This window comes from Rhinolophus hipposideros (genome assembly GCF_964194185.1).
Source record: "Rhinolophus hipposideros genome assembly, chromosome: 22".
Classification (NCBI taxonomy): domain Eukaryota; kingdom Metazoa; phylum Chordata; class Mammalia; order Chiroptera; family Rhinolophidae; genus Rhinolophus; species Rhinolophus hipposideros.
Genome location: NC_138068.1, coordinates 43,599,799 through 43,624,396, shown reverse-complemented (window position 1 = coordinate 43,624,396; position 24,598 = coordinate 43,599,799).

The following is a 24,598-nucleotide window of genomic DNA, read 5'->3' as shown; positions in this document are numbered from 1 at the left end:
CAAGCACTGGTGTTGCTCACTGGCTGATGTCCTGGCATGTCCAGCCTGCCTGAGCACAGAGGTGCCAGTGCACACAGCTAGATGTCAGGCTGGCATGCGGTGAGGGAAAGTGAGGAGGTACATACGGGGCACTGGCAGCATCTGTGACTCCACTATAACAGAGATCTAGCAATCTGAAAAGAAACATCCCCTTCTGGTAACAGGAAACACCCTTAACTCTCAGAGCATCCACTGGTCTGTAAGTGAAAGAACTTTCCTGTCCTTCTGTGATATTTAGAGACCACCTGTGAGGCTTGATAAGGAGGGAGACAAACAATGTCCTCCTGCCTTAAGTTCTTGGGATATTTTAAGTGTTCTGGGGAAACAGCACGTGGGCTACAATTCCTTTCTCTGTTGTGGGCGGAGTCTCTGTGACCCTAGCATTCTCAAGGGTGATTGTGAGAGAGGGTCAGAGTCAGAATGAAGCAGCAGGAGAAACCTCCAGTACTGGCTTTGAAGATGGGAGAGGCCATGGGCCAAAGAATGCAGGCAATGTCTAGAAGTTAGGAAGGGCAAGGAAATAATTTTACCTGATTCTCTAGAAGAAACATGACACTTTGTCATGCGGGGCATCCGGCAGGGCACTCTGGTTCCACTCCCCATGTAAGAACGCAGGACACGGTAAGGCCAAACAGAACACCCATGGAGCCATAAGGAGGGGAGTCAAACCAATATATTCTCACCGGCGGCATCCGCCTCTCTGCAATCCGCTCTTGCTAGCCCCCCATTTGCTGCTAGCGTAGCCACAGCAGTTATATTAGTGGCCAATGGCTTACAGGTTACAGCTGACGGCCAACTAGCCACAGCTGATGGCCATCTGATCACAGTTGATGGCCATTTACTACCCGAGCCAGCACCTTTCTATGTGAGGCCGAGAGCCTGGAAACTGCTTTTTGGGGCTTTGTCCCCACACCCTTCTACATTGATTTTAGCCCCATGAGACCTGTTTCAGGTTTTTTATCTCCAAAACTGTAAGATAATATATCTGTGTTGTTTTAAACCATTGAGTTGGTGATTATTAGTTACAGTAGCTATAGGGAACTAATACGAGAATATTCCCTTCAGAGATGTCAGAATAATGGCAGTTGTGTCCTGCTCCCCTCCTGAAAGCCAACCAAAAACATCCAGGAAAACGAATATCAGAAAACTCTATCTTTGAAGAAACTAAAGCACATAGAAACACAATGTTGGAGACTAAATCACTAGCTATTGAATTCAATGAAAAACTCTGTGTGTGTGTGTGTGTGTGTGTGTCACACATGCCTATTCACATTCGTTTATGTTTCAGAATGAGAGTGAGAGAGAAGAAATAAGCAAAGCAAAATACTACATTTATAAAAATAAAAAGTGGTGGCTAAAATTGAAATAACACTGATATTATCCAACTTATGTTGACTGCATATAGTATTATACATGCATGTATACATGCAGATACCTAAACAGATTATGAAGGGAAGCCCACAAAAGTGCTAATAGCGTCATCTCATGGTGATGGAATTTTGGGTGATTTTCAGTTATTCTTTATTTTTAAATATTATTTGTATTTTTACATATAAAAACCAACAAAACTGTTTTCATAATGGGAATAAAGGGGGAAGCACAAATCACAAAAGTAGAAATGAGAACGAGAAAGTAAAAATAGGAACAGAGGACAAAAAATTAATTTTGAGAGAAAATTTAACTCTGTAAAGTAAAAAAAAAATGGATATTGCTCTTCATATATATACAGTATTTGTATTTTTCCTTATCTAGAAAAAAAATATTTCTGACCTCAATATCTAAACAGGTTGCCATGGAATAATTAAGAATGTTACTAAAGATCTGAACCCTCCCCCCAAGTCCATATAATTTCAATGAAATTTGATGAAACCCTCAAATTCAAGTAACACATAATCCCAATGCTATTTTAAGTGTTCTAGAGCAAAAAAATACAAAACTTTATTTTTGTTCAATACATAAGATACCAAATCCTGAGGAAAAACAAAAAGAAAACAATAAACCAATCTTTCTTATAATTATTGATGGAAATATCGTAAGTGAAATATTAGCAAATACAACTCAGGAACACATTGAAGAAACAATAAACCTTCACCAAACAAGGTGTCTCCTCCAAATTCAAGCCCAGTCCAGGTTAGGAAATCAATGACCATTCTGACCACGTTGTAAACCTCACTTCAGTCAGTGCCCTGGAGGCAGAGCCTGAGATGGGGATTCTGACACAGGCACTTTGTTTATCACAGGAGTTTTCAGGAGAAAGCTGAAGGGGGGCAGAGCAGACAGGGAGATGCGGGTGAATAGGAGGTTCCTTTGGAGTCCATCTTTGCCTGACCCACATAGGGGTCTGTCTGGAGCATGAATTGCACCTGGCTGGCTTCTCCACCTGGAGGTCAGGGGACTGGCTTTTTGTAACTTTGACAGTCCAGTGGGGCTGTGGGCTGGCCCCACCTCCGGAGGGATCTCTGGGGAAAGGGCTCCATAGGCTGAAGGCAATTCTGGGGGATAGGGAAGCTGTGTGCCATTAGCAGCCCACACGCCCAGAAGCTGGTAGATGGGTGTACCCACCCTAAACAGGGTTCCAGAGTGCTGGGCTTCCGAGTGGGGGTTTTATCAACTTCTCCTGCCAAGTCAAAGGGTGAAAATACCTACAGTTTCCATAGAGCTCAACGAGGTGTTTGATAAAATTCAGAATATTTCTGATTTTAAATATGTTTTAATAGGAATAGACATTTGCTTCCAGAACATAATAACACTGTGATAAAAATCCATGCTTAACAGTGAAAAGCTAGGGACATCCCGAGAAAAGCCTCAAACCAGGACACCAATTAATGCCACATCATAAAACATATTCTTGAAATGCTATTTAGTGCAATTAACCAGAGGAGAAATATTGAGTTCAAAAATATAAGAGAGGAGTTACAATTACTATGATTTTGCAGATGAAATGTAGTATATATGAAACACAGAGAGGATCAACTGAAAAATTATTTGAAATAATGAGTAGTTCAGTCAGGTGCCTGATTATAAGTTTAATTTACAAAAATCAAGAACTTTATAAAAACCTAAACCAGTCAGAAAATAAAATGGAAAAAAAAATATTCCATTTATGATAGCAATAAAAAAAGATTTTTTAAAAGTTTATTGGGGTGACAATTTTTAGTAAAGTCACAGAGGTTGCAAATGTACAATTCTGTAAAACATTGTCTATATATCATGTTGTGTGTTCACCACGCAGAGTTGCCAATAAAATGCATGTTCCTTTGACAAAAACTTAAAACACCAAAGAGGAAAAAATTAATACTATGACTATGTGGAAAAATGCAATCTCTTTTGGAATTGAAAAACTCCACATTATAAACTTGAACCTCTTCTCCAATTAATCTATATGTTTATGGTTGTCTATATAAAAACAGGTAGTTTGGTTTCAACTAGATAAGCGGATTTTTACTTATAGGGAGTTTTTACAAAAAAAAGGAAGGAAGAAGGAAATGGACAGCCAGAAAACTTCAGATCAATAGTCGAGTCAGATACATACAATTCAGACATGCTGAAACATCATAAGCTACAGTGGTATTACAACGTGGTTTGGTGTATGAATAAATACACAGGCAAGTGAAGTAAACCAAGTACAGAGCATATCAGATAACATCAGAGGTTAGTTTATGATACAGACGGCATTTAAAATCAATACAGCAGCAGATCTGGTCAGTAAAAGAAGTCAGGCAACTAGATAAACATCCGGAAAAACATTAAATGGGATTTCTAACTAACCCACCATTTAAAATACACTCCAGATGTAACCAAAAAAAATTAAGTAAAAAGTAGAACTGTGAAACTACTGAAAATATGGAAGCATTTTTATGGATATGTGATAAGAAAAGCCCTATCTAAGCAACATACAAATTCAGAAACCATAGAGGACATGGTACTAAATTTAATTAGATAAAAATTAGAATTTTCTGGAAATAAAAAATACCATAAATAAATGAATTCAAAAGGCAAAGCAAACTGAGAAAAAATAATGGGCATGCATACATGTGTACACAAGCACGTGCGAGCGCACGCACACACACACACACACACACTCCTCACAAAAGGCTGTCTTTATAGATATGCTTTACATTTCAGTAGGAAAAACACCAAAATCTCAATAGAAAAATAGACATCCTCTCTACTCCCACCCCCCCCCCAAAAAAAAAAACAGTTCACAGGGTCTGGTTAAAGGAATATGCTAGACTAGATCATTGAAAAAACTGAGAGAAAAAAGTGCCAGAGCTGTGGGGGCTGATAAGGGACAACCTCGAAGACATATTTCTAAGTGACAAAGTGCTGACTGAAAAGGACTGCACATATATGGACATGTTTATATTTGAAGAGAGAATCGTGGAAGGATGTATTGGGTACTCTCCCGCTGGGGAGCCTGTGAGAGGAAGCTTGGAGTTCTGGAGGAGGAAGGGAAATAATTGCATTGTATCCTTGTAAATACTGCTGGAATTTCAAATCACATACATATGTTCATATCTAACTTTTAAAAACTTGGTAATTTTTCAGAAAGTATGTGGGAAATACATAGCCACCAGCAGTCTCCACAAGTTGCCAAGTGGACCCCTCACTGTCAGAGGAAGGCAGCCCTTGCAGGAGCCCAGTGTGTGCTAGGGGACCCTCAGATCAAACAGAAGCCACTGCCGCCTATGCCTCTGGAAAGGCCCTCCTTTGTTCTCTGAGTCACGCCAAAGTGAGTTCACAGGAAACCAAGTCATTGGTTCCTGTACTTGAACGTGGGCATGGGGACCACTTCTGGAAAATCCTGCCGTTTGCATCAGCATTCCTGGTGGTGAGAAGACAGGCTTAGGTCACAGAATAGATGGGCAGTTTCCAGGAAGGAGAGAAAATGGCAGGAACAGCCACTGAGAATATGAAAGACTACTGATGGGCATGCAGGACGGCCAGTTATGTATCTGGAGCTGCAGGCTGAGTGCAGCCCCCAGCCATCAGAGCATAGCCCACCTCTCAGGACTGAGGCCAGGTGCTGGTGGCCAAGGCCTGGCTCTACTCCGCACCTGCAACCATACACCCTATGTCACCTTCCTAAGTCACACACAATAAAACAGCTCTCTGCGGGGGCATTTGGGTGTTTTTACATTTGAGAGAGAGGAAAATAATTGAGTCCACCTGGTTCTACTTCATTTCTACTCCAAGATGAGGCCTGGGTTCTGAATCTGTCATGTTGTTTCTCATCTTGAATAAAACAGGTATCTAGGCTCACCTTGTCCTTTAAAACCCAGCTCTGATCTAAGGCCTCAGTGCTTTTCCTGACATGCCTCTTTCCCACCCTCCCTCAGACTTTAGTCACAGTTTTTCTTGTTACATCTCTCAAGCTCTGTTCTGATTTGCTCAACCTATCTATGAGCTTCTTGAAGGCAACACTTTCTAGTTTCTCTCAACCCCCCATGGCTTTAGTGAGGTCTTCAGACTGCCCATGAGTGTGACTGAAGTGAGAGATATGAGAAGGTCCTCTGGGGAGTTTTAAAGGCATCGTGGCTCAAATGTAAGTACATGCAGAGCTGACATACTGCACAATGAGGAAGGAGCCCAAACTGGTGTCAGTTACTGCTCCCTCTGCCCTCTGCTGCAAGGCGAGACCCCGGAGCTCAGAGCATCAGAGAGCTGGTCACTGCTTGTGGCCCCTCCGCAGGGACTCTCCCTCGGTAAGCAGGGCACAGGGAGAAAGACGTGGACCAAACAACCTGCCTCTATGATGATGCATTTCAGACAATTTATCAATACATGGAGGATTTGGCCTGGTGGAGCCTTTACCTCCCTAAGTCACACACAACAAAATCTGGAAATCACCTAAATCTCATCAACAGCAAAATGGGTTTCAAAATTGTGGCATATTCACACAGTGGGACACTCAGCAAGGAGATGTGGATGAGCCATCTACAGCCACATGCAACATGGCTGGATGTCACAGACACAGCACAGAGTAAGAGAAGCCAGACCCACAAGTGAATACCCCAATGACACTGTTAATGAAATCACCCCAAAGCTGTCAGAAGTTAAGAGACATCACCCTTGAGGTGTCTGAAGGAGTGCCAGAGCTTCCAGGGCACGGGAATGTTCTGTTTTCTGAGCTGGCTTCCTCGAGTTTGGCAGGTGAAAACTCATCGACTATCAGTCATGCTCTGTGTTCCTTCCTATAGGTGAGCTGCACTTCAAAACACGTTAAACTGCACAAAGGAAGTCACCTATTACACCTTCTCATGCAGTGTTCCCACACATTCCATCTCTCACCTGCCTCCACAGAAGTCACCCTCACTCCTCTGAGCGGGTGCTGGCATACTTATAGGAAAAAAATGGTGCTAATGTCATATATTCTCCTTGTTATTTTAGTTTGCCTTTCATTATTTTTTATTCTTGCTTTAAATGAGCTCGTCTTTTGTTGGTTTTGTGTGTGTGTGTTTTTGTTTTGTTTTGTTTTTTAAACTTCCTTCCTGGCATTTGAGTCATTTCCCAAAGTTTTTGCAAGATTGAGCTAAGGAACTTGGTACCCAAGATGGTTTATAAGTTCTACTGATTGTTTTTCCAGGGGCCTTCTGTCCATATACAGGCCTGACTTGAGCAGAAGTTGTTTGGAGAAAATTAGGTATGAAAACAATTACTGGAGTTTGCACTAAGACAAGACTGTATGTATGATCACCTTTACTCAATTTCCTAATGCGGACAAAGGATTACGTTATTAGTGATAAAAGCTCCCTTTTCATGGCATGAAGGATCGTGACATAAAGGTACTTTCAATCTGATCCCATTTTCCAGCAACACCTAGAGGGAAGTGAGTGCTTCAAGCTCACACAGCAGATGAAGATGGAGCTCTTGGAGACCTGGGTTCTTGCCCCAGGGAAGTGTTTTTCTTTCTTGAACCACAATTTTGAGCATCAGCCTGTGTCAGAATCAGTCTGAATATACTCACCCTTAGCTGGCATGATGGAGAGAAAGAGATGGGCCTCCTTCACCACTGTTTGCTGGTAGATAAAATACCACACCCCTTCTTGGTTCTTTCCCAGCCTGCTTGCTCTAAGAATCCCTGATAGTGTGAAGCATCCAAGCTGGCTTTCAAGTTCCCTTCCTGGGTTCCCAGGCCTGTGTCTGACCTTGGGTGTTCCAGGCTTCCCTCCTATGAGAGAGGTCCCCTGAGCTTGGTAAGAGTTGTCCATGCTCACCGGTGGTGGCTGGGTGAACACACTGTGCAGTGCACCAAACTGCAAAAATATGTAAATGTAAGCAGGGCTTTGGCACACAATGACCTACGGGCCAAACCCAGCCAATTGCCTGTTTTTGTAAATAAAGTTTTGCTGGAATACAGCCAGGTCCATTTGTTTACATATTGTCTGTGGCTACAAAGACAGAGCTAAGTAGTTACAACAGTATGGCCAGCCAAGCTGAAAACGTTTACTATCTGGTTCTGACCAGAAAACGCTTACAACCCCTGATGTAATGATATTGAGTTAGTCTCTGTAATGTGTTAATATTTTTAACAGAAATTTATGGAGCCTGCAGAGAAGTGGCTGTTGTGCTGACAATGGTACATCTTCTCAGAATAATGAAGGTAATGTTGCCCACTGGTCCTTTCAGTGGCCATGAGAGCCCTATTTGATGGTTCACTGCATTTCCCTGCATAGGACTGCACTCCACTCTTCCCAGGGTCAGTAGCTCTGGTCCTGCCAAAGACCACAGACTGGGGGCTGTGGGACTAATGCTGTCCCTAGGACGGTTGCTGGCAGATCCAGGTGGGTGAGTTTGGCTTCCCTGCAGCTAACAGGTGATAGAGAAACTTCCGTCCAGTCTTTGCACATCATGTGAATAAATTTGTGTCCAGACCTTCTTCTCTTTCTTTAATCGAACTTTTTATTTTGAGATCATTGTAGATTGACATACAGTTTGCAAGAAATAATACAGAGTTCTCACGTACATTTTCTCCAGTTTCCCCAAGGATAACATCTTACAGACCTATAATGCAAAATCACAGCAAGGATACTGACACGGCGGCAATCGAGACCCAGAGCATTTCTACCTACACAAGGACACTGACTGTTGTCCTTTTCTAACCACACCCCCTAGCCTCCTGTTCCCACCCTCTCCTTAACACCAGACAACCAGTAATCTGTTTCTCATTGCTATAACTTTATCATTTCATGAGTATTATATATGTGGAACCACGCAACATGTAATCTTTAGGACTGGCTTTTTCACTCAGCATAATCCTTAGGAGATTGATGTGTGTGTCAGTAAGTCTTATATTGTTACTGAGTAGTATTGATGGTATTGATGAACAGTTTATCTAACCATTCACCAGAAGAATATTTGGGTTGTTACTAGCTTTGGGCTGTTACGAATAAATATGTTATATACATTTTTGTCTAGGTTATTGTATGAACATGGAATTAATACAGCAGAGTCCTAGAGGAGTCTGACCCAGAGAGGGTGAAGGACTCTGGTTGTGGATGTTCTTTCCTGATTATCTGCGTTAACCTGTGGATCATCAGGTTGACATGGATAATAAAGCATCTGTGTGTCCCCACTCACCCGCCCCCAGGTCTAGGCTGCCTCCTTCACCCTTCCGGTCCCCTCCACCCCTCCGGTCCCCTCCACCCCTCCTGTCCCCTCCACCACTCCTGTACCCTCGACCCCTCCTGTGCCCTCCACCCCTCGTGTCACCTCGACCCCTCCTGTCCCCTCCACCCCTCCTGTCCCCTCCACCCCTCCTGTGCCCTCCACACCTCCTGTGCCCTCTACCCCTCCTGCCTCCTCCACCCCTCCTGTCCCCTCCACACCTCCTGTGCCCTCCACCCCTCCTGTCTCCTCCACACCTCCTGTCCCCTCCACCCCTCCTGTCCCCTCCACCCCTCCTGTCCCCTCCACCCCTCCTGTCCCCTCCGCCCCTCCTGTGCCCTCCGCCCCTCCTGTCCCCTCCACCACTCCTGTCCGCTCCACCACTCCTGTCCCCTCCACCCCTCCTGTCCCCTCCACCCCTCCTGTCCCCTCCATCCCTCCTGTCCCCTCCACCCCTCCTGCCTCCTTCACTGCTCCTGCTTCCTCCACTGCTCTTGCTTCCTACACCATCATTCCTGGCTCCATTATTCCCTGTTTTTCCATTACGCATGGCTCTTTCATCACTCCTGGCTGCTCCATCAATCCTCCTGGTGGCTCTTGGGCATGGCAGCTCAGCTCAGAGAGGATTTCTGTCACTCCTCTCAGCATGTGATTGTGGAAGGACCTGACGTGTAGGTTAGCAAGAAGAATAATGAGCCAAGGTGCAGAGAGACCCTTTGAATTCCCCATCCCCGGAGATGCGCGCTCTGCTCAGGATGTCCTGGGGCTCAGCCTGAGGGCCCTGTGCACCTCCGTGCCCACACGTCCCGGCAAATGCCAGCCGCTTGGAAAGGAGCTTCCGCGGGAGGTGCAGGCATGTTCTTCTCTGAGGGGGAGACCAAAGCTCTGCTCAGCGAGTATGTATTAAGTACTCAGAACATTCCAGGCCCTGCGCTTCTTAATGCTGTGTGTGTGTGTGTGTGTGTGTGTGTGTGTGCGTGTAAAAGAACACCCAGCCCAGGCCTTACCCACAGTCAGTCAGATTTACTTGGTTCAGGCTAGGGTTTGGCACTGTGGTTTGTGATTCTCATGTGTGACTGGGAATGAGACTCATGCCCACTGTTACCTGGGAATCAGGAGAAGTGGGGTTTGTGGGTTTCCTCCTGGTGCAGATTCACTGGCAGCCGTGGGGAAGTATTTCATTTCTGTACTGCCCTTCCAGCTTTTAGAGGTAAGAACACTCAAGCTGCACACCTCAAATCAGAGAGATTTTGCACCGTATGAAGATATCTTAAAGGATAATGAAGACTGAGAATGACCAAGTCACCTTCTTCTTGCTGTGTTTCCTCATTCCATAATCATCACCTTTGTGTTTCTCTTATTCCTTTAAAAGCATTTCCTAGTTCATTTTAAAACGTGGGTTTTAATGCTGTGTAAAAAGACACATGAATAGGAGAGAAGTTGGGCAGGAACACTGAGTGGTGGGCCTTGAAAGTATCTCAGTGTCAACCCTCTTGGGAAATCTAAGAACCTTGATGTTAACAAAAAGAAGAAAGCACGATGTGGAAGGATGGAATCTTGGTGTGTCCCCCAGGATGCTCATGCCCATCCTGAAGAACTGTGGAGATGAAGGAAGGGAGCTTGATGTAGGGAGAAGGATCTGGAGAGCTACGCGAAAGGCCAGTGTTTAGCAGTCATGAATTCTCTTTCATTCACTTCCATTCTGGAGGACTTGCCAACAGTAAACCTGGTGCTGGGGGTCCAGGGGCCATAAATGCTCCTCCAATATTTTCTAGCTTGAACATAGATTTTCTTGAAATGTAAATGTCTTAAATGGGCAATGCACTTTGTAAATGCAAATTGGGTTGGACTTCCCAGGTGACATGATTCAACCCTGCTTGATCCTCTTTTCCTCTTACTTTACCCTAGGAAATTGTCTCACTTACTCTAGGGATTTGTGAATTCATTCAACAGTGTCTGTAACAGGCACTGGGGAGTAAGCAAAGGACAAAAGAGACAAGTTTTCACCTCTATTGAGGTTTACAGTCACTGGAGGGAGACTCTCTATCAAATATACATATGTGAAATTACAAATGTGCTGAGTTCCAGGAAGTAGAGGTACAAGGTGAAAAGGCTTTCCATAAGAACTAATGACAGGGAGGTTGGATTTACTACAGGAAGACAGGCAAAGCTTCACCAAGACCTAAGGAGTTAAAAGAGTGAACTAGTTAACTAGTATCTCTGTGTGTGTTTGTATGCACCTGTGTGTTTTTGCCCCTGTGTGTGCATGTGTGTATATACCTATGTATGGCCATATGCATGTATGCATGTGTGTGTGTGCGTGTGTGTACACACCTGTGTGTGCGTGGGGGGGGGGCTAGTGTACATACAGCATTGCAAAGCTTCTGTGAAGTGGACTAGGTAGTCCGCAGAACTACCTGAAGTACCTGATAGAGGATTCCAAAAGTGCACCTGAGGATCCAGTAACTGAGGACTGACACAGGCCATGTAGTTGCTCTCGGTCAGAGGGGAGCTTTGTGAAAGCAGTTTTAGGACATCAAAGAGGCAGAAAAGAGAGAAGTGAGAAAGCAGAAGTGACAGTGCACAAGTGTGAAAAGTGTGGCTGTGGCAGGAGGAGAGATGGCATTGGCTGGGCCAGGACCCATTATCTTGCAGGCAAACAACTGTTGTATCTTCCAGGCAGGGGCATGGACCTGGTGAAGCAGGCCTCACCTGCCACTTGGCTGACTCAGCCTCCCCAGGCCTGAGGAGGGCACTAAACTGTTCCGAAAATAAGACCTAGCTGGACAATCAGCTGTAATACGTCTTTTGGAGCAAAAATTAATACAAGACCCGGTGTTATACTATATTATACTATATTATACTATACTATATTATATTACATTATATTGACCGGTCTTATAGTATAGTAAAATAAGACCAGGTCTTATATTAATTTTTGCTCCAAAAGACACATTAGAGCTGATGGGCCGGCTAGGTCTTATTTTCGGGGAAACGTGGTATGTCCTACTAAATGTCTTCTATCCCTCTGTGTCTTTAAGAATCAGGTTGCTCAAAAACTCATAGACACAGACAATAATTTAGTGGTTACCAGAGGGTAAGGGGGTGGGGATGAGGATGAGGGTAAAGGGGATCAAATATATGGTGATGGAAGGAGAACTGACTCTGGGTGGTGAACACACAATGGGATTTATAGATGATGTAATACAGAATTGTACACCTGGAATCTATGTAAATTTACTAACAATTGTCACCCCAATAAATTTAATTAAAAAAAAAAAAGAATCAGGTTGCTGTGTTACCAGAAGAAGTCAACAGTAAACCTCAATCAGAGCCGGTCACCCACCCATCTTTATGATGCCATATTGATATATTGAGTTATGCAGTTCTTTAGTAAAGGAAACTACTGTAATTCTGCACCTTCCACTGCCTATAACTTCAAACTTTGGGTTGAATGGAAATACAGGTAACCCCTGTATAACACGCCATTTCTATAACACGGTTTTGCTCTAACATGGTTGAGAATTAGAGAAATCCCTGAACAACACGGAGCATAATAAGAGCTTTTAAGAGCAAAAAAATATCTCATTTTAAATTAGGGAAATCCCCGAATAACACGGAACATAATAAAAACTTTTAAGAGCAAAAGATACCTCATTTGAAAGTTTTCATTCGACCATGGATGCTGTATCAGATTTTACTGCAGAATTTTAAAATTTATTAGAATTTTAAATCCATTTTGTTCATGGAGTATTAAGTTCAGAGGATGAAGATATCTTGCCAAAAAGAAAAAGTCCTTGGTTAATGGTGTTTAGTAGTGATGAAAAAATTATTCAATACATATTAATATGTTATATTTTTGGTGAAAGTTACTTTAATAAAGATATTTCTCTTAATTATAAAAATGGCATGTTTTTTTTAATTTTTGGAATCTAACCCCCTTTTTTGTACTAGTTCTTTGTTTCATATAAGATGGATTCACATAACACGGTATTTTTAAGGAACCTAACAACCATGTTATATGTGGGTTACCTGTATGTATGTTTTATTGAATTTTGTGGAATCTGCTGATTTTGCATGTGGCAAACTAATGCCTGCAAATTGGTCACCATTTTAAATTATAATTTTTTCTTTGGACTCAGAGATGAATTATTAGCATACCAAAGTCACCACTGCCTTTAAAACGAAAGAGCTAAAAGAAAAAACTCACATTTGCTGAATTACTCAGGTGAAATGCTGGAAACCCTGGGGCAGTTTGACTTTGCCTTGGGAAACTGTGTAGAACTGCTGTTGCTGTGTGTGATGACATCATCATGTTTCATCTTGAATAGGCAGAGGGTGTAGCCTGCTCCCAGTGTAGGTCTGAAATGGCTTCTGCATGTTGGAACCTGATGTACTTTGGCGTCTCATCTTCCTTTTTGCCACCCACTTTATTTCCATGAGAGTGAGGAAGGTGACAGCAGGTTTCAGCAGGGTGTGAATGCAGGGTGTGAATGCAGGTTTCTAGTCAGCTCAAGCTCATCTGCCCACTGTCCTCTCTGTGCCATCTACTGCTCCCACTTTCACTGGGCCCCAAGGTGCAGAGCAGGCTATTGGAGTATGGATGAGCAGACAAAAGCTAGTCTTCCCAAGTGTTTCACTGTCAGCCCTTCCAAGCCACCATCTGCAATATCTGCAGGTATAAGCAGCTACCTCCCTCCTCCATTTAGATGACTTCCTCATCTTCAGCACCTAAAGAGGGAGGCCACCACAAATAGTCCATTCTCTTTTCCAACATGTGTGTGGGGAGCAGAGTTTGGCCCCTAGAACTGTTGCATAGAACTTTGATTCAGCAAACAGACCAAAACTCTAAAGACCCAGGAAGGGCTTGAAAGGCCTTGGGGTCAGCACTTGTCCTGTAAAGTAAAATCTTTAGTGTTCCAAAGTCTGGATGAAATTTTTCAACTGTAAGTAACAAAGTTGCTCAAACAATTAAAATGCTAATAATTTCATATAAGACATCTCATGTGAGGCGATTCTGTGTGGCTTATTCAGCAGTTCAATGAGGCCTTTGAGGATCCAGTTTCCTTCCCTGTTTATGCTCCTCCATCTTTCTGAGCTGACATGTTTCTTGGCAAACCAGTACTCAGGCATTCAGAGGATGGGATGACCATTTCTCACCTCTCTATTGCAGGGAAGGGGACATTTCCCAGAAGCACCCAGCACTTCCCCTCACACTACATAAGCAGTCTACACCACATGTCTTCCCTGACCCAGGTAGCTGGCTAGGGATGGATGTTGGTTTAGACTTGGCTCAGAGTCTGCAAACATCTCTTAAAGCTTACTACCAACAGACACATATTCGAGCTTCTCTCAAAAAGAATAAGAGAGGACATCTGTTGGAGAGGCATCAAGGATTCATGAGATGCTATAATTAGAAGAACTCTACACACAAACCCCTTTCGTACAGAAAGCAACGGACATAGAATCCTGAATAGATCCCAGATAAATTCCAGATGAAGAAGTCTCGTGGCTTTAGATGGAAGGCAGGTGGGCTACTACATTGATGTTCAGTGAAGTTTAGGTCCCCACGGCTACAGGAGCCGGCAAGGCAGCACCCAAGAGGGTCTTGGTGTGGCCACTCATTGCCAGGTCAGGAAGGGACCAGCATTGCCAGACACTTTGATTTTTCAAGAGAAAGCAGAAATCCAGATCTTTATGTAAAATCTTACACTTCTTAAATAGTGATAATTAATTTAAAAATTTAAGAACACTCTGTGGGTCTAATAGAAAATGTCCAAGAGCTGGACCCAACCTGGGACCAACAGTTCTCCTCATTCAGATGAAGAGGCTGATGTCTAGAATTTGATAGGAGGCTTTACCGTTGCTTATGTTCACCCCTAGCTGAGAATACATATTACAGCAGAGGCCTGAGAGCACTGTTATATTCTCCCAGAACTGAGGTGAGGTCACTTTCTAACTTTCATCTTCTAGAAAGAACTGAAAAAGGGAAATGAAATTACTAGGGCTCACAGAGGAATGTTTCCCTTGCTGTGTTGGAGAAAAGTAGGGCATAGACAGTGTGATTCAGACTTTCAGAGGGAAACTCGACATAATCCAGAACACTTATGGGAATGAAACTCCTGTTTCATTTGATGATGATGAAACTTAGTTACCGGTAAAATTAAATTAAAAGCCCAAGCTTAGGCAGGCAATTCTATGTCATGGGCAGCCACGTTAGAGGAATCATCCGGAAATGGAGATGTGGGGCCTCTGCACACCACAGGCCATTGTTATTTTGACTCTTGTCAGTTTTAACAGGATTTAGCACTGGTACTAGGGTGTCAAATGTGCCTTCTTGTCTAGGAGAATCCAGTTATGGTTGGAATGCCTAATTAATAAGGACTCTTCTCTGCCATTGTGCCCCTGTGGGCAGACTCTCTTATGTCCATCTCCATTCCCTATCCTCACCATGTCACTACAGCCACCACTACTAGCAACTGCCTATGTTACCTAGAGGCTCTCTCTGGCCACTGGGGTCCCAACGCCAACATGTTTGCCCTGACTTCTTCTCCTTACCCCTTCTCTCTTCCCAATAGGTGGTGACATGGAAGCAGAGAGAAACAAAGCAAAAGTAAAAAGGCAAGTTTTTATTATTTCAGGAAAAACGATATTAAAAATGCAACCGGGTTTACTTTCAAAATGACTGCATTGAACTAAATTCAGTCAGCCCATTCTTTATGGGATGTCAAAACAGGAGCACTCTACCTGTTTGCCCACTAAGTGCCCTGATCGAGGCAATAGGTGTGGTCGGTCACTCTGCATGTCTTGCTTTGCTCCTTTTGGTCTGGCTTTCCAGCCCTCACCTCCTCCCACTGTGTGGAGAGTTTCACAGTGTCACACTGGCCTTTCATAGGTGGGAAATCAAGGGCACAGGAGAGTATAGTCACTCCCTGAAATCAGAGATTGGATCAAGCATGAGAAGAAAACTCACAGAGCACCTTTATCTGGAACCTGGGGCTCTGACCTCTGGCCTTGCACTTCAGGATGACAGGGAGGTCTCCAAGTTTCTGTGGAATAGCCATGTGGAATCAGATTCTGGGGCCTGCAGGTTGCCCAGGGAGCTCCATAAGCCCCCCGCCCCCAGAGTGGAAAACCCAGCACTTGACTGATACATCTAAATGTTGCACAGCCCACAGAGAAGCTCCCAGATCACCTCCAAAAGAGACAGGACTGGTGCTGCCCCAGGGCCTGCACATGGTATATCCATTCTCCAAACTAGGGTTGCATCAGCACCAGTGGGTGACAACTACAATGGAGTGCACCTGCCACCTCCTCTATACACACCCCAGCCAACAGGGCCCAGACCTCTGAAGGTATACATGCCCTTGTAGTGCAGCAGCCCCTGGGTGCCCATACAGAGCTGGCAGGTCCCAGATGCCCAAAATAACTTGTGACCCCAGGGGTGGGATGATGGATTGACATAAAGATGATCACCCCACCAATGGAACACACAATGTCAAAACCTTCAAGTTAGCCATGGACTCTGCTATCCCATTGCAGGTGAGGAAAACTCACTGGGCACACATTGAGATCCCAGGTCACAGTGCTGACTTTGAGAATACACATACACCATCCCATGCCCTATACACATCTACCTGGGATCCTGAGTTAGAGACGCCTATGGCCATGCCCATCACTTTCTCTCCATGCACCCCCCCCCCAGGCCATTGTAGCAGATGGTCAGGCCTCTTTGGGGGCCAGTACAGTGCTGTCAAACACTGCTCTACCTCTGGATCTTAGAGAGGGTATTGTGGTGCTGACACTTCATCTGTGTGGGGTATTATTGGGTTCCTGAGAATCAGTGAAGGCAAACAGGATAACTATAATTGTAAGAACTGTTAGTAAATGTATAACTGTGTTTGCATGGTTAATAATGGCAACTGGTGATGAAACATTGTGCTAAACGCTTTACTAGGCCATCTCATTTAATCTGCATGTCCCTCTGGCACGTGACACTACTTACACATTAGGAAATAGAGGCCAGAGAAGAAAACTACTTACCCAAAGTCATATGGCTAGTAAGTGTCAAATTTTGACTAGCAATCACACCTACAGAACATGGGAGGTATCATTTCCTTTTGCATTAAATCACTTGGGTTTAGGGATGCGAGCTGGGCCAGGCCATGCAAAGGCAGCAGAACTGACCTGGGAAGATGGAGTCCAGCTTTTTTGTGAACTCCTGGAACAGGACGCATGGCTGCAACCTAGCCTCCCCAGCTGTAAAATGTGGTCCTAGCACTTACCTGAGGGGTCCTAGGTGTAGACCTGGACACACTTGGCACCAGGTAGATTCTCATGGATGCTTGAGACATCTGCTCTCCAGATCTAGTCTGTTATCCTCAGGAATATTCAAGAGTCCCCAGTCAGTTCCCAAAGGCAACGAAATCCTCTCTATTAAAACTACATGACCTCTTTTTCAAACAGCTATTGTGTTATTCTCATTTCATGGAGAGTCAAATCTTGGCATGTGCAAATAGATCATTTTTATTTCTATAAAATTATATTGTCTAAAGAGGGCTAAATTGTTATGAAAACTTATGGGAACCACTGAGAATGTTGTAAATGCTGAAGGGATCCTGTACCTCATTTGGGTCATTTTATCCCTGGAGCTGTGGCTGCAGATTAAATGTGTGAAGAGATCCTGTCAAAAGCACAGTTCCTCTCTGTGATTTATCTCTTTCCAGATGCTGACAAGTGGCCTTTGTTTATCAAAGCCAGTTGCCAGGAGGTGAGAGCAAGTTAACCTTAAAAACAACCAAGCAAGTTTTCTATAAATATTGTGCATGATAAATTACATTAGAAGGCTATTTTTGAGATGTGGAAAAATCAATAATGCTCTAGAAGAATGTTTACTCAGACAAGGAGCCAAACAAAGACCGGGAAGCCTCTGAAAAAGAAAAACTCCTAGTCTCCAGCAAATATAACAGGGGTTTTCTTCTCTTCGTTTTTGCCTTGGTGGTGTGCTGTCTGCCTTTATCTGTTTCTTTGCAATCATAAGAACAGGACTCTTGTCTATGTACCAGCCCCCACAGGAAATGCTTACAGCTATTGTCTCCTTTAATTTAATACTCAGGGTAGCATCATGGCTTCCTAACCCTTATTGTTCTTGTTTGACAACCGAGAAAACCAAGATCTCTGGAGATGAAGAGGTTAGGTCTAACTGTAAGTGGCCAAGCTGAGGATCCAGTTTCAGTTGCTAGAGGCAGAGTCTGGATGGGGTGGGAGGTAGCTCAGCTCTCTGCCTCCTGGTATAACAATTACTCACACCTCCTGCAAGCACTGTTCTGAGAGCTTTCTAGGTACTGATTCATTTCATCTTCCCAAAGCCCCTCTTCTTACAGGTGAGAACACAGTCACAGGTTGTTGTGCCACACAACACGAAGAGAGTGGTTCAGCCTTAAAACAAGCCATTAAAAAGGGTGAAACTTCAATTAAAAAAAAAAGTTATTCAGATTCAGTTAAATAGCTGGAGTATGAACTAAAATTTGCACTTACCAAAAATATCACATCTCACAACTCCCACTCTTTTCCATTTTAAACTTTCAACCACAAAACTCCAAGTAGTCACAGAAAACAATGGAACTGAAGTGACTCAGGTTCTGTTTCTTTCTCTTTATGGTCTCTGTGTTATCATCGTTTATTGTGAACCAGCTCAGAAGCAGCAGGGATACAGTATTGCTAGAGCGGGACCCCCCTTGAGCTTTGAATCCCACCTACCAGGAACTTGCTCTGTAAAGCCTGTGAGTGACTGGTGACCTGCTTTACAAGTGGTAATTTCCCAAACCCCACACAGAATATAATGCTTATTAAAGGATAAATAATTAAAAGGTGCTAATCTGAAGCTTGCATATATATTATTAAAACAATGGTGACTACCACAATTGTTTAAAATTTAGACCAACACATTTTCTTTTTTTTTCGGGGGAGGAGAATTTCATAATTGACCTTGTTTAGAATTAGTGGGACTTGGTGAAAATAAAAAGATAATTTAAAAAGACCAACTTTTAACTACTTTCAATATTGTTTTAAAATTTCTGCAGACCCTGTGGAATGCACGGCCCTTCCTCTCTGGGACACCCTGACTGCCCTCTCAGACCCCTGCCTACCTGGGCCATCTTTGGAACTTGCCCTTCACCCACTAGAAGAACTGCTGCTAAGAGTCCAGTGGCCAGCCAGTTTCTCCTATGCCTGTCCCTCTCCATCAGAGACTGTTCTCTCGTTGCTCGTTCAATTGTCTGGTACAAAGCACATAAAGTACCAAAACCTGTGTATCCTCCCCCTTCACATGCAGAAAACAGAGTCTGGTGCATAGTAGTGGCTCATACAAGTTTATTGAGTGAATGAACAAATGGAGGAGAGTGACTGATACACACTGGGCACCTGTTGCATGTACTAGAACAAGTGCAGCATGCTTTGAATATCCTCCTTCATTCAACTCTTTAATTTAAAATATGAAAAAGAAGTCAGGTGTCTGAATAATTCATAAACAAATCACTCTGCTCCAGAATAACTGAGATTTTAAACTATCCCCATATTAGCAACTAGAACAGTCCACTCCCAGCATAGTGCTAAGTATTTTTAAAGACAATTTAAAAATAAAGCTGAGAGCATTCATTGAGACTCCAGAATGAAAGTGGATGGTGTAGAGCCATGGCTCAGGGCACAAACTATAGTGTTAGGCCTGTGATTGTTCTAGAATACTTAAAATAGCTCCCACTAAAAAATCAACCAAGGAAAGTGTCGAATCCAGCACAACCCAGGCAGTGAGCAAACGAGAAGGGGCAGCGAAGGGTTAAGAAAGTAAGAAACAGATCAAGAAAGTTATAAAACAGGACCCAAGGGTCTCACAGCCTCAAAGGACTGAGAGCCCTGAATCGGGCCACCTTGTGGCTTTTATTGATGCACACACAAGAAAGCAACATTGTTTTCTCCAAAGTCTGTGAATTTCACACATTATACTAAGAAACTTCTTTGAACTAATTACCCTTGCCTGCAAGAAGCTGAACCCTCAGTTTCAGGATGTACCTCCCCAAGAGACAAAACCTTTATGCTGAAACTTATTGAAATGTATAGATGGAGAACTGATGTTATTACACCATTGAATCTCTTCCCAAGCAGGTTGTGGGAAGGAATGCAGCCACAAAGGCAGAAGCTCTCCTTAGTCGGGGGAAGGTGGGAGAGTCTATGCCCACCTCTATTGACCCCGTGGGTTCTCCTGTTGGTCCCCACTCCACTGTGCTTGGCTTGAGTTGTCCCCCCAGTGGGGAATCTTACCCGTCATTGGCGAACCAACCATCCTCTGGGACCAAACAGGGAGACAGACATAAGGTGTAAGCACAAAGGTGAAGCAAAGTCCCTGAAAGGATCAGTCTCACAGACTCTCCTTTCTTTAGGGGTAGGTACAGGGGACAGATGGGTAGGCTGCTACGTGACAATAGGAAAGCTCTGTTCCCCTGTTCTTTAGCTGTGAGTCCTCAGAGAGGTTTGATAAAATCTGCACTTTACATAAAATGTGATGAATCATCATCCATGGGGAGTTCCATACATGAGGTTCATAATTTCCTTACATGTTTGCATCAAAAGATCTTAAATACTTCGAAAAACTCAGCCAAATTCCACCAATAAAAGTTCTCCTTCTTCTGCTGAGCTAGCAGGCGTGGTGTCCCAGCCCCTGGGGCTCTCCTTCCACCTCCTCTATGAGTGGAGAGAACAGCGAGGAGCCCTGACACTGAAGAAGCCAGGCTGTCAAATCCTAGGGGCTTTAACCCAGCCAGCTCTGTAGGCCGGCAGGACATCACTGAAGGATCGAGGGACAGAGTGAAAGTCTGGAGTTCTGGGCCTGGAATAAAGATTCAGGCCACCACTGACTGCCTCTTACAAAGCAAGAAACCAGGAGAAGGATTCCCTGCTATGAGTATATGCCAGGCTGCATTGCAACCCGAGGCAAACATTGTTAGACTGATTTTAGAGAATGTTAAGCAATCACCTACCAAATATAAACATTTAGAAATGCAGCTTCTTTCAGACAAAGGTTAATACTGACCTTCACTAAGCCTAAATAGCCAGATACACTGGCCAGGAGCTGAGGACACTAGCCTTCTCAGGTCCCCTTGAACCTGGCTGCTTCCCCAGGTCTGGGGGCAAAATCAGAATCCCAAGGAGGCAAGTCATGATGAGAGGGGTTCTCTGGGACACTCTCAGCCCCAAGAGGCAGCCCCCTCTGATCGCTATCCAGCCCAGGCCCTGTTTTCCCACTTCCAGTGGACATAGCCTTCCAGGATCCTAGACCCTGATGGCATAAGCAGGAAGCCCTGAAGTCCCCCTGCATACCTCCCATGCCATCCAAACCCCATTCTGCGCAGTGCAAGAATGACCTGACTTGGAACCTCATCACCTCCTGAATCTGCTATCCCTCATCCAGGGGCCCAGCTCAATCCAAGTTACCATGGGCTGGTCACTCTCCAGTAACTGGAAACCTGCAGTCATCTGCTGATCGGTCCTCACATTGCTTGGGGTCCATCAGCCTCCTCCCTACTTCATAGCAGGAGACACTCTGTTTCACATACATCTCAATTTATCCGTTCTTTGGGGTCTTCCCACGGATTTAAGAAGTCCCAAATCATCACTGTTTGGACTCAAAGGAATCCATCTTCCCCAAGCCCTCCCTCTCATTCCTTGGGCTCCAGTCTCCCTGCCCTTCCTTCACTCTCCATGAAGGCCACAACCCTTGCACCGCAGGGTATTGGTATATGCTGTTCCCTCTATGGACATCATTGCCCCTCATAGATTTTCCTCCTTTAAATTCTGGCTTCATTGCTATTATTCCCTAGAGGAGATTATCCCAATGGCCCACCACCCTCCTCCCATTAGGTCAAGACCTCTGTTGACACGCTGAACTTCTCCCTTTGGTACCTGTCACAGTTGCAACTGTTCATTGTGCTCAAATCAGTTTACTCTAATATACTTCAAGGATCACGAAGTCAGAAGTTCCCTCCCAGATTCCCAGTGCTGAACCCAACACATAGTAAGGGCTTAAAGAACTTTGGTTACATGAATGAATAGATGGGCTGGTGAGCAGACAGATGGATGAGTGGACAGATGGATAGGTGGGCAGATGAATTATAGGTGGATGGATAGATGGTGGCTATATCTCCATAGGCACCAAGGAGCACAAGGAAGATCCCTTGGGTTCTGAGAGAAGGTAACTGAACTATCTCAAATAACTTATTACAATAAATAGGACATAAGGAACACCTTTGAAAGATCTCCAACTGGAATCTGAGATGGTCACCTTCGGAAGGCTGAGACTCAGTGAGTTCCTAACCCCATACAACCCTAACTCAAATCTCTGTAGAGGGCCAATATGGCAGATGCTGGTACCACACAAATAGCCCTTTGCAGTCCCCTGTGATTCTCCACCTGAGCATTCCCTCTGGTGTACTTGGTCCTCACTGTCAGCCCAGAGCTCCAAAGAAAAGCTGCCACCAGTGAGGAGGGACCTGGAAGAGAACTGCCCCAGCCCCCTACCCTCAGCTGAGAATGCTTTGCCATGTGGCCTACACTATCTCTCAGAGTGTCCCAGGGAATGGAGTTCCAGGAGCCCCAGTATCACCTGATCCTTCAGTAACCCTGTGTCGGCTCCTCCTTTCCCTGTCACACTTCTCCCAAAATGAACTACTTGCTCCAAATCCTTGCCTTGGGGTCTACTTCTGGGACACCCTACCAAAGACAGCCTGTCATGCAGGGACTCTGATCCCACTCCCCACATAAGAACGCAGGATGTGGTGAGGCCAAAAAAAAAAAAAACACCCACGGAGCCATAAGTAGGGGTATCATACCACTATATTCTCTCTGGCAGCTGGGTTGGAGACACAAAAACAAACATCCAATCTGCCGTTTGCTTTTCAGCCTGCCAACCAACCAACCAACCAACCAAACAACCAGTCAACCAACACAGCCATGGCAGTTATATCAGTGGCTAATTGGCTAACTGGTTACAGCTGATGGCCAACCAGTCACAGCTGATGGCCATCTACTACCCGAGCTAGCACCTTCCATGTGAGGCCTGGAAACTGCTCTCTGGGACTCTGTCCCCACACTCCACCCCTACAGGGTCTCGCCTCACAATCTACATGACAAGCATCTTCAGTGAGGGGCCCTGTGCCATATTAGCCCATAGGCACCTATGGGCAGAAAGAAACAGTAGTCTTAGGAATGAACAATAGCAAATGCCTTTCATCTGGGAGGATACATGCTAGCTTTTTGTACTGGGAAAGGAGGGTCACTGCCACTGGCACCTTTCCTGGTTTGTGGTACCAATCTTTATGGTAGTGCTTGGGGTCCCTTACGTATTTCAACATGTAGCAGAACCCCATCATAGGCCATAGCGAGAACACATAGGTTCCCCACAAAATCATCCCGGCTTTGGGACTTCCATATACCACAATCGCTTTCACTGGCCACTCGGCCACCACCCCTGAGGTCACTTGCAAATCATGAGTCAAACCGGCCCCCCATGGGGCTCTCAGGTCCAACCACTGACAGTGGGGGCTTTTGACCTGCCAGGCGAAGTCCATTGCTGCCATTTCCCTGCTTTCAAGCATGCGGGTGCTGGCAGCAAAATGTTTCCATTTCTGCCATAGCCTGGCTTTAACAGAGTCTCACTGGTGGTAACTTGTAATTGAATGGGAGCAGCCATTCGATGTAGCAGAGCTTCTACTGGTGCGGGCCCTCCCTTCTGTGGTCACTCATTCAAGATTCTCAAGATGTCCCACAGACGTGAGGCCTAGTTGTGCATCGTGAGAGGGTGTTTTGACACCCAGAGACCTTGTTTCAAAAGGCCGTTGTAGCGTTCAATCATGCCAGCTGCTTGTGGATTGTACGGGGTATGAAACATCCATTGTGCGTCCATCCTGGCAGCCCAGTGCTGCACTTATTGCCCCATAAAATGAGTACCCCTGTCACTTTCAATGACTTGGGGGAGCCCATATAGGGCGCACAGCCGTGTAAGAGCGACCACTGTATGCCTCTGATCTGCAGCCAGACGTGGCCAAGCAGTGTCCACTGCATAGTGATATGTTCCCAGGTGGACAGTCAGACGGTCCATTAAATCATGTACTGAAGGCACTGCAGCATGCAAGGGTGGTGTCACCTTATTTAACTCCCTATTGTCCACAGTCATTTGCCAGGTCCCATCTGGCTCCTTCACAGGCCATACTGGGGAGTTAAAGGGACTGGGTGTCAGCCTCACAATATGTGCCTTCTCCAATTCCAAAATTGTATGACCAATCTCCTCTTTTCCTCCTGGCAGGCGGTACTGTCGCACCGTAACCACGCACTGGCGCTGTGGCAACACTTGAGGTGGGTGGTGAGCATGCCCGCGAGTCACTGCTTTCACCACCCAGATCCAGAGACGGAACTCTCCAAATGACATCTATAAACTGAGGCCATGTAGTACGTCCACCCCTAGAATATATTCCGGAACGGGGGAGACATACACCATGTAGATACAGGGGGGAGACCTTCCTATAACCAGTGGTAAGGAAACAGCTTTTAAAGTCATAGTCTTTCCCCCCTAGCCATCAATGCAGATTGCTGGTCCAGGGAACAGTTCTGGGTTCCCATAAACAAGACTGAAGTCTGCACCAGTCAACTAGGGCCAAAACCCTCTGAACATTAGAAGGGGACCAATGTATGGAGAGTTCCATGTGAGGTCTCCGGTCCCCACATATCCCCTCTGACCGGGTACCTTGGACCCTCTACCCCCCCCCCCAATCAAGCTGAAAGGGGTCAGCCTCAAGCGGCCACATGAAGTCCTAGAGGGACATGGGTCGCACTTTCCCAGACTTCCCCTTTGGGCTTCACTAGAATTGCTGTTCCAATGCAACTGTTTCCAAACTTCCAACTAGAG